The sequence below is a fragment of the Toxorhynchites rutilus genome, chromosome 1, assembly GCF_029784135.1.
Source record: "Toxorhynchites rutilus septentrionalis strain SRP chromosome 1, ASM2978413v1, whole genome shotgun sequence".
NCBI classification, from domain to species: Eukaryota; Metazoa; Arthropoda; class Insecta; order Diptera; family Culicidae; genus Toxorhynchites; species Toxorhynchites rutilus.
Window position 1 is genome coordinate 121,674,665 of NC_073744.1, and position 14,747 is coordinate 121,689,411.

Below are 14,747 nucleotides of genomic sequence, written 5' to 3' on the forward strand. Positions count from 1 at the left end.
CACCAAACAGAATTGAGTCAACAAAGCACACAAAAGAAAGACGCACACAACGAATTTCACTATCCTGAGGATTGAGGAAACTTTGAGATCTTCGCTACTTAGCTTAACAAATAGTTTTTTTTTTCTTTTCAATTTTTCACTGTTGCAGTAATATGTTCAGTTTTATCGGTTTTCTTCTCCTGTTACACAATTATGTCTACCGGAGCGACACTTCCGGAGTACATATACACAAAGCTTGACATAAAACAGCTGAAGCCTCAGCTCCTGCAATCTTCCACCAGAGCTTCACACAAAAAGAACGATTATTTTCACAGCTAACACATTTGATAGGTATTGTACTCGTCGGTAAACCAGCGCTGCCAGAACACATTCAAGAACCTAGATGCATTGTAAATCGGATACAAACTCTCTGAAACCATACAAAACAACTTCTACATCACATGCTCCAGGTGTTCATTGCAGGAAAATAAAAGAGGTAAACTGAGAACACTTTTCTTCCATTTTCTATCATATGATACCATTGGTATTCATTCGGTAGTGAACAACACACAAAAACTCTTATTTTGGTAAATGGTGAACTGCACCAGATCTTCAAAAAAATGCAGAGTTAAAACATACGATGAATGTTTGTTTTTATTTGCTGGCACTAGAACATGATCACAAGTCCTACAAATGTAGCAAGCAAGTGAATCTGGCTACGCTGGTCTTCACGACCATTATTCCTTTCTTTTTCTATGCGACTTTGAAGCAAGAAAACGACCATCGAGAAGTAACCCTTCTTTGTTTGTGGAAAATGATTTCCAAACTTTTCCGCCTGGCTTCACAGTATGTTCAAAACATTCAATTTTCAATATCACACCTTTTGCTGCAACTTCGGTAGCGAATTTCACAGAAAAAACGTGAATTTTCACTCGAATCACGACAGCTACAGAAATTTCTACACCGAGAGGAAGACCGATACGCGACAACAATAATGGCCGAGCGAACGAACCAACCATACATACCAGTCCGCGAACCTTTTTTTTCTCCATCAATGAATCTCCGTCCCTCTGTATCATATTCATTTCATTCAATGCAATCAAACAGTGGAGGCTCGCAATTCGCGACTACGAAGCTGAATTTGACAGCATGTGTGCGTGAAGCGAATGTCAACAAAGAATTGCAAAAAGAATGTGATTTTTAAACGCACCGTTTTTAACGTTTTTTGCAGAAATTTTCGTAATGGTGAGTATGTATCGAAAGAACTATCCTCTAGGATGCTAATTTAGTAATTTAGTTTGTCTACGCGGACGACATTCTTCTGATGGCATTGGGTGACACCCATAGGATTCCACGCATCAGGATACAGGCAGCTACCAATGCCATCGGCCGGTGGGCGGCCGAGAGAGGATTTAGACTTTCAGCGCAGAAGAGCGGCCATATGGTGATTTGCAGCGATAGACATCAGGGTCCCAACTCCAGGGTCCAGCTATACAAAAACAACATTCCCCGCCGAAAAACGCTAAAGATCCTTGGAGTATTTGTTGACCACAAACTTAACTTCCTCCGCCATTTCGAGGAAGTTAAGAAGAGCTGTGCCACCCGGTTGAACCTTCTGAAAACCATTTCCAAACCGCACCGGAGCAACAACAGAAATATTCGGCTACGGGTGGCTAAAGCCATCATCAGCAGCCGCCTCACCTATGGCCTTGAACTGACGTGTTTGGCTGGAGACAAGCTCCCAAAATCTCTGGCACCGATCTACACAAAGCACTACGGACTGTCTCCGGTCTCCTGCCATCAACACCAGCTGCCTCTGTCTGCGCCGAAATTGGAGAACCTCCTTTCGATCTGATCATAGACTCGGCGATCGTAGCCAGGACTGCCAGTTTCTTGTCGAAAACCAGCGGTAGAGGGGAGACCCACCTGACCGCCCTTAGCAACACGATCCTGCAGCGGGTGGCGCACGCCAACCTCCCCCCAGTGGCAAAACAATCCTGGTTTGGTGCGAACGACTGGAGGTTCCCAACTGTTCTCGTCGAGAACGGTATTAGGGACAACTTTCGAGCCAGGGTGAGCTCGATCGGTCTGCTAGAATATTTCAAGGCCATCATAGCAGAAAAATACCGTCTCTACGAGATCAGATACTCGGACGGCTCAAAAGGACCATCGGGAGTTGGATTTGGGGTAAGCGATAATAATAATAGTCTGATTTCCAGCAAGAAACTCGCGGACATCTGCCAGGTCTTCTCGGCCGAAGTGGCCGGCATCTTCGAGGCAACTACAACTTCATATTCCAAGCCGTTGTTGGTCGTCTCCGACTCGGCAAGCGCCATTGATGCCATCGGTGCGACCAGGTCCAAACATCCATGGGTACAGGCCATCAGGAAGAACATATTGCCCGACACTGTGCTCATGTGGGTCCCCGGACACAACGGCATCGCAGGGAATGAAGCGGCCGACCAGTTTGCCGGAATCGGTCACACCAGACCGTTCTTCACTCGGGATGTGCCGCTTGACGATGTGAAGTTGTGGATCACCAACTCTTTCCGCACTTTTTGGACCGAAAGGTGGTTTGCAGAGAGGGGGCAGTTCCTCAGAAAAGTCAAGGGCACGATTGTCAGGTTTGACGATGTTAAAGGAATGAGAGAACAACGAATCCTGTCCAGATTGAGGACCGGTCACTGCTCGGTCTCACACGGATTCAATAGAGGACCCTTCCATCTACTCTGCGACCTCTGCCAAATCCACAACTCCGTCGAGCACTTCTTGTGTGGTTGCCCGAAATTCGATGATCTACGAAACCTGCATGGAATCAGCGGGAGTGTAAGGGACATCTTGAAGGACGATCCAGCAAGAGTAGCAGCGCTTGTCTGCTACCTAAAAGATGCCGAACTATTTTTTAAGATCTAGCGTCTGAACAATGGATCAATCAAGAAGATCCTTGTTCCTTCCCCTCCACGATGAAGGGGAATAAGAACACGCCGGCATCTTCAACGGCACGGCTTCCTCTCCACTGGCCTGGAGCCATGGTCCGAGGACATCCATGCCATCTGGTCCAACAAGCAAACAGCAAGTTCTTTGTTAAGTCATGTCTCGCAAAAGGATTTATATGTGTTAAATTTTTACGTCCAATTTTTATGTGATAATTTTATGTGCAATCTGTTCCCAACGAAACCTTGCGGCAATGCCGTCGATAAAGAGGCGAACCAGCCCAGGAGGCTGAAAACCTCTCAAATAAAGAATAAAAAAAAATGCTAATTTAGTTAAATCACATAAATTTACTGCAGGGAAAAACGTTTTCTTACCGCATCCGAAGGACACTGTCTTTATTTGTGGAAAAGTAAACAAACTTTCAGGATACTAAATTTTAATAAAAATTAATACTTGTGTGCAAAATTTATCTTCCAAACGGTTGGAAAATGAGTTTTCCTTATGCAGTGAAAAAAACTTTGCCGTAGCTTAAGCTGAATTTAACTTATAAGTGTTTTTCTGTGACCTTGTTTCATGCATTATCAGGAGCCGATTCGATTACGCTGCGGGTGGAAGCCGTTTAGTCGTCGAAGGCGAAAGAATATTCAAAGCTGGACATCTTTTAATAGTTGGTGTTGAAGAAGTTCACGATGAAGGCTTCAGTATTTTCTCGTCCTGCCTCCAGTCATCATCTCCAAGCTCGGAACCCCATACAATAAAAATTCGTACGAAAATCTTCTTCTCCAAATGGTTGTTTTCGTGTTCCTGTAAAGTTGGCAAAGGAAAGTGCAAACACGTCATGGCTATTTTGTATCATTTGCTTAAGTATGTTTTATTTTATTTCTTTATTATTGCACATTTTGCACCAAGTTGGACTGTTTCACACTTTTTCAAAAGTGCGAAAATGTGAATGTGAATACTTGGAGAGTAGAAGTTCGACACGGTAAAATGGAGGCTACAAATACGGGAGGTTTTCGTAGGTTCTATCTTTAGCCGTAGTCGTTGGATCCAGTCTAGATACCGCGATTTGTCCGTTTTCGGAGGGAAGGCATGAAAAGAAATTCCGGGGCGATATCTCTGCTTACATCCGGGGACGACACAAACACTACGGCTTTTGAATTTTGCAGATTGTTCGGAGTCAGCTTCAAGCAAATTTCGTCCGACTTGCATGTTCTCCGGGCAATTTGCGCAGCTTTTGACGTCTATATTTCACACGTTCTAAGGAAATATTTTGAAAAATATTAGAGCACTGATTGAATAGAAGCCAGATCTTTGTATTTTAGGTATTTTATGAACAATAAGCGGATATTTTTATTTCAAATTTCATTAATTCGGTTTACCTCTCTCGCAGGTAGATTGACAGAGGGTGTACTTCAACGGCTTTTTTTCACTACTAAATGACAATAAACTTTGGTTCGGAGCATCGAAACAGTTAAGAAAAACGATTTTTTAACAATTTCCACTAATTGTAAGATAAACACGGTACAAGTTTTCGAGAAATCAGTATATTAATTACAGAGAAAATATGCAACGGTTTGTTTACATATTTTTCACTCACACGCGAAACTTTCATAGGTGGCGACACCGTACCTTCGATGACGCGAATTGGATTGTTTGTTGTCGAGGGAATAGACAGAATTCTACGTTCAGAGAAATAATTGCTAAGAATGATCAGTTTTGTGCTTCCATAGCCGAGTGATTAGCGTCAAACCTAACATGCCGGGGGTTCGAATTCGATTTCCATTCTGGTTCTCCGTCCTGCACTGCGATCACACGTATTCGTAATCTCAACTAAGTACTAATAAAAATGAAATGAAAGTAATACTACGTTGAGACGGCGAAGTCCCTCTAGGAACGTTAGTGCCATTTAAGAAGAAGAAGATGATCAGTTTTAGGTAAATAAAATGCGATACACAAACAATGTCACCATCACCATTTCGTCAACTATTCTCTTGAACTTACCTTGCCGAAGTCAAAATTGCCGTTGATGGTGTATGTGAATGTGACCATACGAGTTCCATGGGAAAATATTTGATGTTTCATCCCTTTACGTTGACTTTACGGTGGCGAGACGTTGTATGTGTATCGAACTTAATTGGATTTTCACTGTCCACAGTGCCACGTGAACTACTTTTAGGGGGTAGGGGTTCCTAAAATGTCCATGCTTATCCCTGTAAGGATGGAGGGTGTATAGACAATGTGAACTTGGACACTTAATTCAATATATACAAAAATAAATTAGAACTCTTTTACATTTTGAAGAATTTTTCAACTTCCCGCCCATTCAGGGTACTCCCTATATATTAACGAAAGAGCTGAGCCGGAGAGTGTACGATCGAACATCAATATTTTTTCCATATTGTTGAATGGCGTCACCTCTATTCTGCAAAGAACACACATGAACTGAGGACCATTCATTTCATCAGACACCACCAAAGATGTATGTATTATAAAAATTCATCAAATTGTTCCATGTAGCCGCCAGACTCTACCCAGCCCAATTTTATAATTTGTAAAACAAGAAAACTATGCTTGGACGAACTGTGTAAAATAATCTTAGTAATGATGATGTTGTGAACAGCATGAGGATTTTGCCACTGAATAACGTCTATAAGTTTTTTTTGGAAATCACGATGAAGCTACATGAAGCTTTAAAATTGCTTTGAATACAGACTATTGAAACCATATATAAATTGACGTACACTCTGGAAGTCCATTTAGCTGATGGGTCGATGTGGTTTATGGTCTTCTTTTCAATACTATTTCTTTTCTGTAATCGAACCGAACGGAGCATTTAGCGAAAATCGAGGTATCTATGATAATTGTTGGGAAGAGGGTCTTATTTTTGATGTGTTATTCCGAGTAGGAATCCATTCCTTATCAAGCGTTAATAATCTTACTCCGGATCAACTATGATTCCAATTGTCGAGGCTTTGCGCTGGGTATTTCCGAGAAGAAATCGAATTTCTCTTTGAGCGTAAATAATTCTTTTCCGGCTAAACGAAGTGGTATGATAATCACTTTATTCGAAAGACGAAATGCCTAAGATTTAAATGCTTATTACTTATTGATTGCCAAGCCAACGTTAGTCCTACGTCCACCTTGCGGTTATATCAGAGATATAACCCACTCCCAGTTTTTCATCCAAGTGAGATTCGTCATGAACATGAGGAAGTAACTTCTAACTCCCAGGAAAGAGGAGCCATTCGATGTTCAACTCAGTTGGAAGCACTGCGTCCTAGAGAATTTTTGGCTACGAATATTGCATCAAGATTCAATTGATTACAATGATAAATCGAAAATATCTTTTCATTACGAGGGTTCTGGTCTGGTCCTTCATCCACATTAATTATGAATTTTGAATGGGCTTGATTATTCCTTGATGTCGAATAATCTCAATTTAAGGCAGCTCGCCTTCAGAACGGAATGCAACGTACATTGGACCATTGTAATCAACTGCTTCATCAAGACCAAGCTACCTGTGGGGCATAGACAAGACAACCCGATGAGGGTCTACTATCAGTCCAACTGTGGTGCCGGGCGAATTATCTTGATTCACTGCCATCGACATCGGTGAACCATCAATATTCGAAGCTTGAGTTTAAAACGGGGAGCTAGCACATTCTATGCTGATTCTTACTTCTTTTCGTAATAAAACCTACATGGGGACGTCATTCACTCACAACTGTAAACTAAATATAGGCGCTTGTGCTCTCTTAGTGAGCTGTGGGTGAGCCTTGGCTGCACGTATGATGCATGGGAGGAGAATTGAACGGAAGACTTTTTCTCGTTTCGCGTTTATTTTATTTACAGCAAACTAATGGGCTTAAACGTGAAGTTTATAAAACTTTATAATGTACGAATGTTTTGATCAAAAGTTACGTATCTTGTTGTATAATGATACGAAACTTTAATTATTATTGTTAGTTGGCCTGCACAACGGAACAACAAGCAACTAGTAAGCAGCAATACGTAATACGCAACAGGCAACATATTTTGTTGTACTTCGCATACCAAAGTAAACAAAATGTCTGATATTATGCAAAAAATCTGCTCAATGAACGAAACTTCTATGTGCGTTTTTATTAAAAACATAGACAAGTTTGTTAGAAAATACATCATATCGTCCCTATCACATCATATTGCAATGATTTCGATTTCTAAAAGTTTTGAGGTAAGTTTATCACGAGACGAGCTTTATTGACGTGAATACATTCCGTGTACAGCGAAATATTATAAAACGTTATGAAATAACATTAACACGTTAAGCCACGATTTTGACGTAGGACTACGTCTTTCATTTCTATACCGGGGTGTAAAATCAAAGTTTCGAAAACGAAAGCGTTACGACGGAGACCGAGATTTTGAGCGTTAATAGCTCCTAAACAACTGGACGAAATGGTATGATAAACACTTCATTCGAAAGATAAAACGTCTACGCGTTCTATACTTGTTACTTTTTAATCCAAAAATTTGTTTCAATAGTCTTAAAATTGCTTTCAAAACAGGCTATTGAAATCACCAATCGGTATATAAGCGAGCGCCGCTCGGAAATCCACTCAGTTCTAATTGAACAGCGATTGGAGCATGTTGTCGCGGTTGTGGTGAAGCTCTTCGTTTATCATGAAAGCGCGGATGAACGGTGTCACCAAGAGCCTGTTTATGCACCCTAGGCCAGAAGGGAATCCATCAGGAGGAGAGTGATGCCACAAACGGTTCCCCGGGAAGACATCGCTACACACACATACACGCGCGGAATTCTTTCCGTTTGGATGCCATCGAGAAAGTTCCGGAAAGATCTAATCATTTCTGGAAAATAATCTACCAGTTCCTCTGGGAATTTAAAAATACATTCATGTGAAAGAGTTTATTTGAATGTTTTCTATCCATGTAACACTGTGACCAAATATGTTTCAATCGAAGTCCCCCAAATATTCATTTATTCATTCATTCAGAATGGATTTAGATTCAACTTCAAACAAATGATCTCTAAATCAACGATAGTCCTACGTCACCCTTGCGGTTATACCATAGATATAACCCACTTCCTGTTTTTTTGCTGTTGCGCTTTCCATTCAGCCCGCATCAAGAGCGTTTGCACAATATCAGTGTCGGTCCCAGTTCAAAAAGACACTTATTGCTCAAATAGAAAATAGTCAGCAATTCGACTAGAAAATAGTAACAATTTGGAAAATATCCGAAAAGAAATCGTATATATTTTTATTTTATAATTTTGTGACTATCAGTCCCAGTCAGTCAGCGCTTTCCTACCAGAAAGCTCAACGTGTTAAGGATCATCCTACTTGAATTTTAGTGAGATTGAAAATATCTTATAATTTAGAGAACATTGCTTCGTTCATCCAATCATCACATTATATTTAAATAATCTTAAATTCAAAACATTTGATGAAGCGCAATATGAAGCTGCTTTAAAATAATATCGACGGTATTAATACAAAAAGTGCGACACACGGGTTGCTCAAATGAAATACGCTTGAGAAATTACTTTCACTCATATCCAGTAACAAGCTATGAATCTGAATGATTCAACGGCAAACAGCCCCGTGAATCTCATATACTACTGGACCAAATATATATCTTACAGCTTACATTCAGAGGATAAAAGAGTATTGCTAGAGTCTCTTCGAAATAATCTCACACCTTTTTAACGTTATGAGTACAAGTTCTTCAGCACATATGCACAATAATTCTTGCTTTTATTACTCGTGTGGTATCTTCAGCGAGAACAGCAGTTGCTCGGTACGTTAGTGTGAGAAGTTCAGAGCAACTGAACTATTTTTACGGTTGGTTCATTAAAATTCGAATGAACGGTGAGAACACTGCTACTGCTGGTTGTTTGGTCATTTGTGCACGGCAACATCTGCCGTTTTTGGCTTCTAATGATCAGTTTATCCAAAAACAGTTCGCTTCTATTCACTTATTAGCCCCGCGACCGTGTGGAATCTTCGTTATTGTTTTCTACGGTTAGAAGCTGAAATAGAAAAATATTTAGGTAAAATGAATCGAAACAAAAATAAAATGTTTACCTCTGAATCGCTTCGTTTCCACTAGAGAAATGGCGATTGCACATAACCAGTTGACAGGACTAAAATACTCAAGGTTACTTATCCTATGATGTAAAATGTTCGAAACATTAGTAGAGATGTACAATGCATTTGATATCAGTTCTACATGGTTTTGGTAAAATGTACAAAAAATGTGTATTTCGACTACCAAAGATTTGGTAAGAGGGTCTTCGTAGCCAAATTGGTTGCACGTTCGCTCACTAGGTGATCGATCGTGAGTTCAGAGCTCACGACCCTCAACTGATCATCTTTGTGTTGTTGTAGAATAACTGCGTACACGTAACAATCATCAGCGATGGAGATCGATCCACAGTCGAAATTAGATCGATTCATCCATACAACTGCTCTGCTCTGCAAGAAACATCGGGCTGTTGTGCTATAAATAACACAATAATGATCATATCAACTGTCTCCACTGTCCGGTCTGCTGAACAATGGAAGAACACAAGGAATACTCTTACGTCTGAAAATGGCTAGTGTGTATTGTTCAATTTATAGATACCATAGAACATGTAATATGTACACGATTAAAATTCGGCTCTGTTACAGCTAAAATGCTAATGAGCCTAAATAAAAAAACAAATCGGATAAAAAAAAGATTTGGTAACATATAAATATTTTCCTTCAGTATATTGCTTTCAAATTGATCGTCAAAAATCGATAAAAATACAGGTAAATTCCCACAATCCAGTCGACGAACAAATTATCGACCTAATACCAGGGACAGACATACAGCTGTACTTGCGTTGTACGTGTACAGCGTTGTACAGGTACCATCGTACCATGACAGACATACTTTGGTTGTACATTGTACCGTATGTCAAACTGACAATCAGATATTTTTCCAATTTCCACCACATATTTCAATGAAAAAGGTTTTTATTTAGTGTCTAAACTATCAAACACAACAAACAAGTTTCCAATCTGAGTTATTAACTTAAGAGAAAGTCAATGAAAAGAACGTTTATCAAGTGATTTGATTCTGCTTGTTCATGCTACCCACCACTAACCGTCTATGGCGCTGCGCACAGTACAACTGTAGCCATGTACAGCGGTAAAACAGGTCGGTACAGGTACAGCGATTGTACCGAGTTGCTTGCATGGTTCTAGCGCTGTACATGGTGACAGACATACAATTTTCGAAGTACAACCACGGCAGTGGAACTTCATACAAATCACTCGTCGAAAAGTGTCTCCTTTTTCATCGCTTGTTTACATCGACGAATATATTTTTTTCCACTATGTTTCGTAGGAGAGTGTATGCATACTGACAGATTTCTACTACGAGGTGTTTAATGAAGGATGAAAGGTGGGAATGTTTATGTTTATATATGATTTATCGTACGATTTAATTGAATGTATAAAAAATGTCAACAAAACTGGGGTTAAGCACCTTTTTGAATTTGAACAAATATTGATAAGAGATTCCCAGCAATTATTGATGTTTATTGCGTGATTTGGTTACTGCATAAGTTGTTTGAAACGAAGGTTTAGTGTAATGATTTCATTTTGAAGATTATATTTACAAACATGCAAGTATGATTAATATAAATTGCATGTATATGATGCGCCTGCCAACCCATACATGCAAACGTGGAGGAGATATGCATACATCCTAGAAAAACTTAAATCGTATAATTATCGTTTATATTACATCATATAACCCATATACATGTATATGACCTCCAATTTCATATGCATATGCCAGTTATACACATCATACAAGTAATGTGTCTTGGATGTATGTATATCGCCTCCAATTTTAGATTTTTGACATAGGACTACGTCTTACAATAAGGGTGCCAAATCAGAAAACAGGTCACGTTTTTATGAAATAAAGTTAACGTTAATAACTATTTTTTTCTACGAACGGATTTAAACGATTTACATACCAATCAAATTGGAAATTTTCTTAGATTTTTTGTTTGATATGCTATACATCACATTCCCATAGTCTGTATATGGTTTAAATTGATGAAAATTGGAAGCATTCCCATTTTCCCATACATTTGTTCTGTCCGTTTGTGTGCTTTCCCGAACAGAGCTGTCAATATCGGGTATCTTATGCAGCCGCTAGAACAGAAACAACGAATGGGGATAGCGGAAAGAGAAAATTTGCGAAGTAAACTCCACCATTGCATAATAAGTAAGCTGTCGCTAGCGTATAAGTATTGCATCTCCTCTGACGAAAACTCTCAGAATCTTTCTGTGCCCGAAACAACAAAGGTCGCTTATTCTGCTCGTTTTGTGTTTAATGTTTCCCCTCAAGCTGTGAACGCTAGCGAATATTTCACTGAAGTGCATCTGGCATTGCAATTAACACAACCATCCAAGTCATGGCAAAGAAGGCGAAAGAAGAGAAGAGTGCAAATGATTATAGGTCGCTTCTAAACATCGATGTATGGTTTTTTGTGTGTTGCTCGTTTTCGTTGCGCGAAACATAGAAACTTAGAGAAACTTTGTTGACGGTTTTGACCGAGAGTCGAGAAACGATTTTTCATAAACGGTCATTCTCGCGATGTTTCGTTTTTAGCACTGCAACTGTGTGCATATGTTAGACGCGTGTTTGATGTTTTTTGAATGACGATGCACTTTTTCTTTTTCTTTTGAATTATAGACACTTGAAACTCAGACAGTTCATTCGTCTTTGATGGCGATGCACGGAAGATGCCTCTCGTTAATATTCAGTGCAATGCGTGCATTGATATAAAGAAACAAATTTCGACATGTGACCAATTAGTGTATTGTTCTCGCAAAGGCAAAAAATGATCGTTGCTTCTCGAAATGATTCTACAAAACTACGTAAGCCATTAAACCTTTTCAAAGTCCCCGGAACTTTTTACTAAAGAGTATTCGCAAATAATATTCGAAATGATAAACCATCAAATTTCAAATGAAAAAAGATTGCGTAGTCCTATGTTCTAAGCGGTCGTATCTCGGATACAACCCCTCGAATCTTTTACGATTTAATGTTTGCTGGGCAGGCCCGAAGGCAATTTTAAATTGTTAAAATATGAATGAAATTTTTTACTTCATGTTATTTGATTACTCAAAACATGTAGTACTGAACTTTATTTAACCATTTCTATTTTGCGATATTTCCACTAAAGCACAATAAACAAACAGTAATGACGTATCCGATTGCAACTCTTTCATATCATATGTAAATGTTAATTGCCCTAAAATCATATTTCAGATAGCCATACGAGATAGCTGCGGCTTGATAATCCAAACAACCGGAGTTCAAATCCCATCGGAGCATTTTTACAACCGTCGACACCACTCATATCAAACATTTATATCCTTAAAGTCAATTGATTAATTCCTTTTTGTACAAACATAAATGTTTATAAAGGTTCTATATACATACAAAAATGGTGATTCCCCAGGCCGAACATTTTACTTTAATATTTTCCGCCATTTTTTTATGGCAGTGATGAATCGTATATTCGTATGACAACAGACTTATTATGTTATTAGGTATTGCCTAATAACCTTGCATGTACAGTAGTGGGACACAAATAATTGGACATTTTCATCTCTAATTGGATATTTTGTAAACATCGAGTTTGGTACCCAAAGTATGGCCCCAGATTGAAAGTTGCCACCAGATGTCGACATTGTACCACTATCATCGTGAATATCCGATTACAGGCCAATCACCTCTAATGCGACACTGAGTAGTGCCTCGGAATGTCGAGGATTAGATGTAACTTACTGTACATGCTCTTTGGGCGCATCATATACCACCCAAAATATCAGATATTCGATGCTCTATATACGATTTAATGTTTGCTGGGTTGGCATACTTGGCAACTTGGTTTGTCAAGTTCATAATCTCATGTTTACAGTTTTGAGTTAAGTGCAATTGAATGACGAAGTGGAACTAATTTATTTTTGTCACTATGTTTATCAGAACGCAAAAGACCGGCAAACAGATAATCTTTCGTTCTTAAAAGTTAAAAATAAAAAAAGCAACTTTAACTTTCACTTTTCTTGAAACCGGAAATATTCGGACTTAAAAATAATTTTTAAATAATATTCCAAATATACATGTATTTACAAAAATCTATAACAATTATTATAATTATCAAGAACGTTTTCCGCCATTCGTTTTTTGATTGTCTGTAGTAAATTATATATACGCATGACAATAGTCGTACTAGATGCATGTATAAGTCGTATATTCATCCATCCAATCATCGTGAGAACTGTTGCAAGTGGAAAATAATTGTGTGCGTTGCCTATGATGCGAACATAAATAACAATATAATACAGTAATTTAAATTTAATACAACATGCCGAGGCACCAATCAGTGTCGCTTTGGAGATTTTGGTCTGTAATTGAACATTGGCGATGTGAGTGGTACAGTGTCTACGTCTGGTGGCAACTTTAATGTGGCGCCATAATTTGGGCCCCGAACTCGTTGTTTACAAAAATGTCCAATTATACGTGTCACATTACAGGTCTGTCCAATAATATAAACGTCGCATTAAATGTAACTTACTGTATATAAACAATATTTATTCCCAGCTGTTTTGAGGCACCTCGCACAAATTGACAATATCATTCAGTTGTCAGTGCAAGTCGGAGCAATTTTTAGAGTGTAAAAAAAGTTCACTGTTTACATAAAAGCAATCTCGAATCGGTCCCACTTTTTTGCTTGAAGTTACTATCCCCTGGTACAACGCAAGTACAGCTGTATGTCTGTCATAAGTATAACATAGAACGATCAACTTCGTTGATCGAAAATACGGAATGATTTACAAAACAAATCGGCATCACTGTTTTTTTTTCTCCGCCAAACTGTCATCTCATAACAAAACAATCGAATCATACAACTGGTGAGTTGGGATTCTATTTCTATTTTTCATTTACTAATTATTTTATTTTGTTTCAGCTATAAACACAAGGCTATTTTGGTTCCTGTGAGCGAGATTATTTCCGCCAACACCACAGTGTGGATTGCCACTGTGATAGCAGCCAACAGCATCAACAATTTCCGCAGCAGTATCATTCAAGCCCTGGTGACCGTGCCGAAGAACAGCAACAACAGGACCTGACCATCGATGGTGTTTCGAAAAACTTTATGAGGATGAGAGGATGAGATCCAAGACTGTTAATCGTTATCAGCAATTATGTAAGTTCCATTTTTTTTATGAGAATAATGCCGTAATGAATTTGTCTTTTCAGACCCTGGAGACATCGACACCAATACTAAAACGAAGAAAAAACGCGACGAGTATCCTCCAGTGCAGGATTCTAATGCTGGTGACCCCCAAGCCATTGAAGAATGGGATCGCCGGGAGGAACGGGAATATGAAAAGCTATTGGAGTCTTGCCCTCGCTCAGATTTTGAGATTTGCCATAAGCAAACCATCTCCACCTAAAATATATATACATATTTGCAAATGAGTTGCAAAACTAAATAGCTGAGCAGAATGGCTTATTTTTATCTGTAATAAAATGATGAAAAATAATTATGTATTTTTTTCTTATTTCATTTCAATAACAAACCAATACAAACAAGAGGCGAGCAGTGCTGAAAGCAGCTCTGCAAGCAGGTCGACGCCTTGCACATGTTGGCAAGAAAGTGGCGTCAAGTTGTTCGATGAATGCATGTTGAAGGTCGATAAATCGATTGCAAGGTGGCAGCATTTGAGGTCGATTGTTGACATTTCATCGACCCAATCTTGGCAGGCAAAACG

At 39.0% G+C, this 14,747-nt stretch overlaps 1 long non-coding RNA gene across 1 annotated transcript; it reads left to right on the forward strand.

Annotated features, from left to right (window-relative positions):
* The first annotated feature begins 13,650 nt into the window (after positions 1–13,650).
* On the forward strand, positions 13,651–14,522 carry LOC129766423 (uncharacterized). Its single transcript, XR_008741461.1, has 3 exons — positions 13,651–13,883; positions 13,940–14,179; positions 14,233–14,522. It is a non-coding gene; the product is annotated as an uncharacterized LOC129766423 (long non-coding RNA).
* Positions 14,523–14,747: the final 225 nt, after the last annotated feature.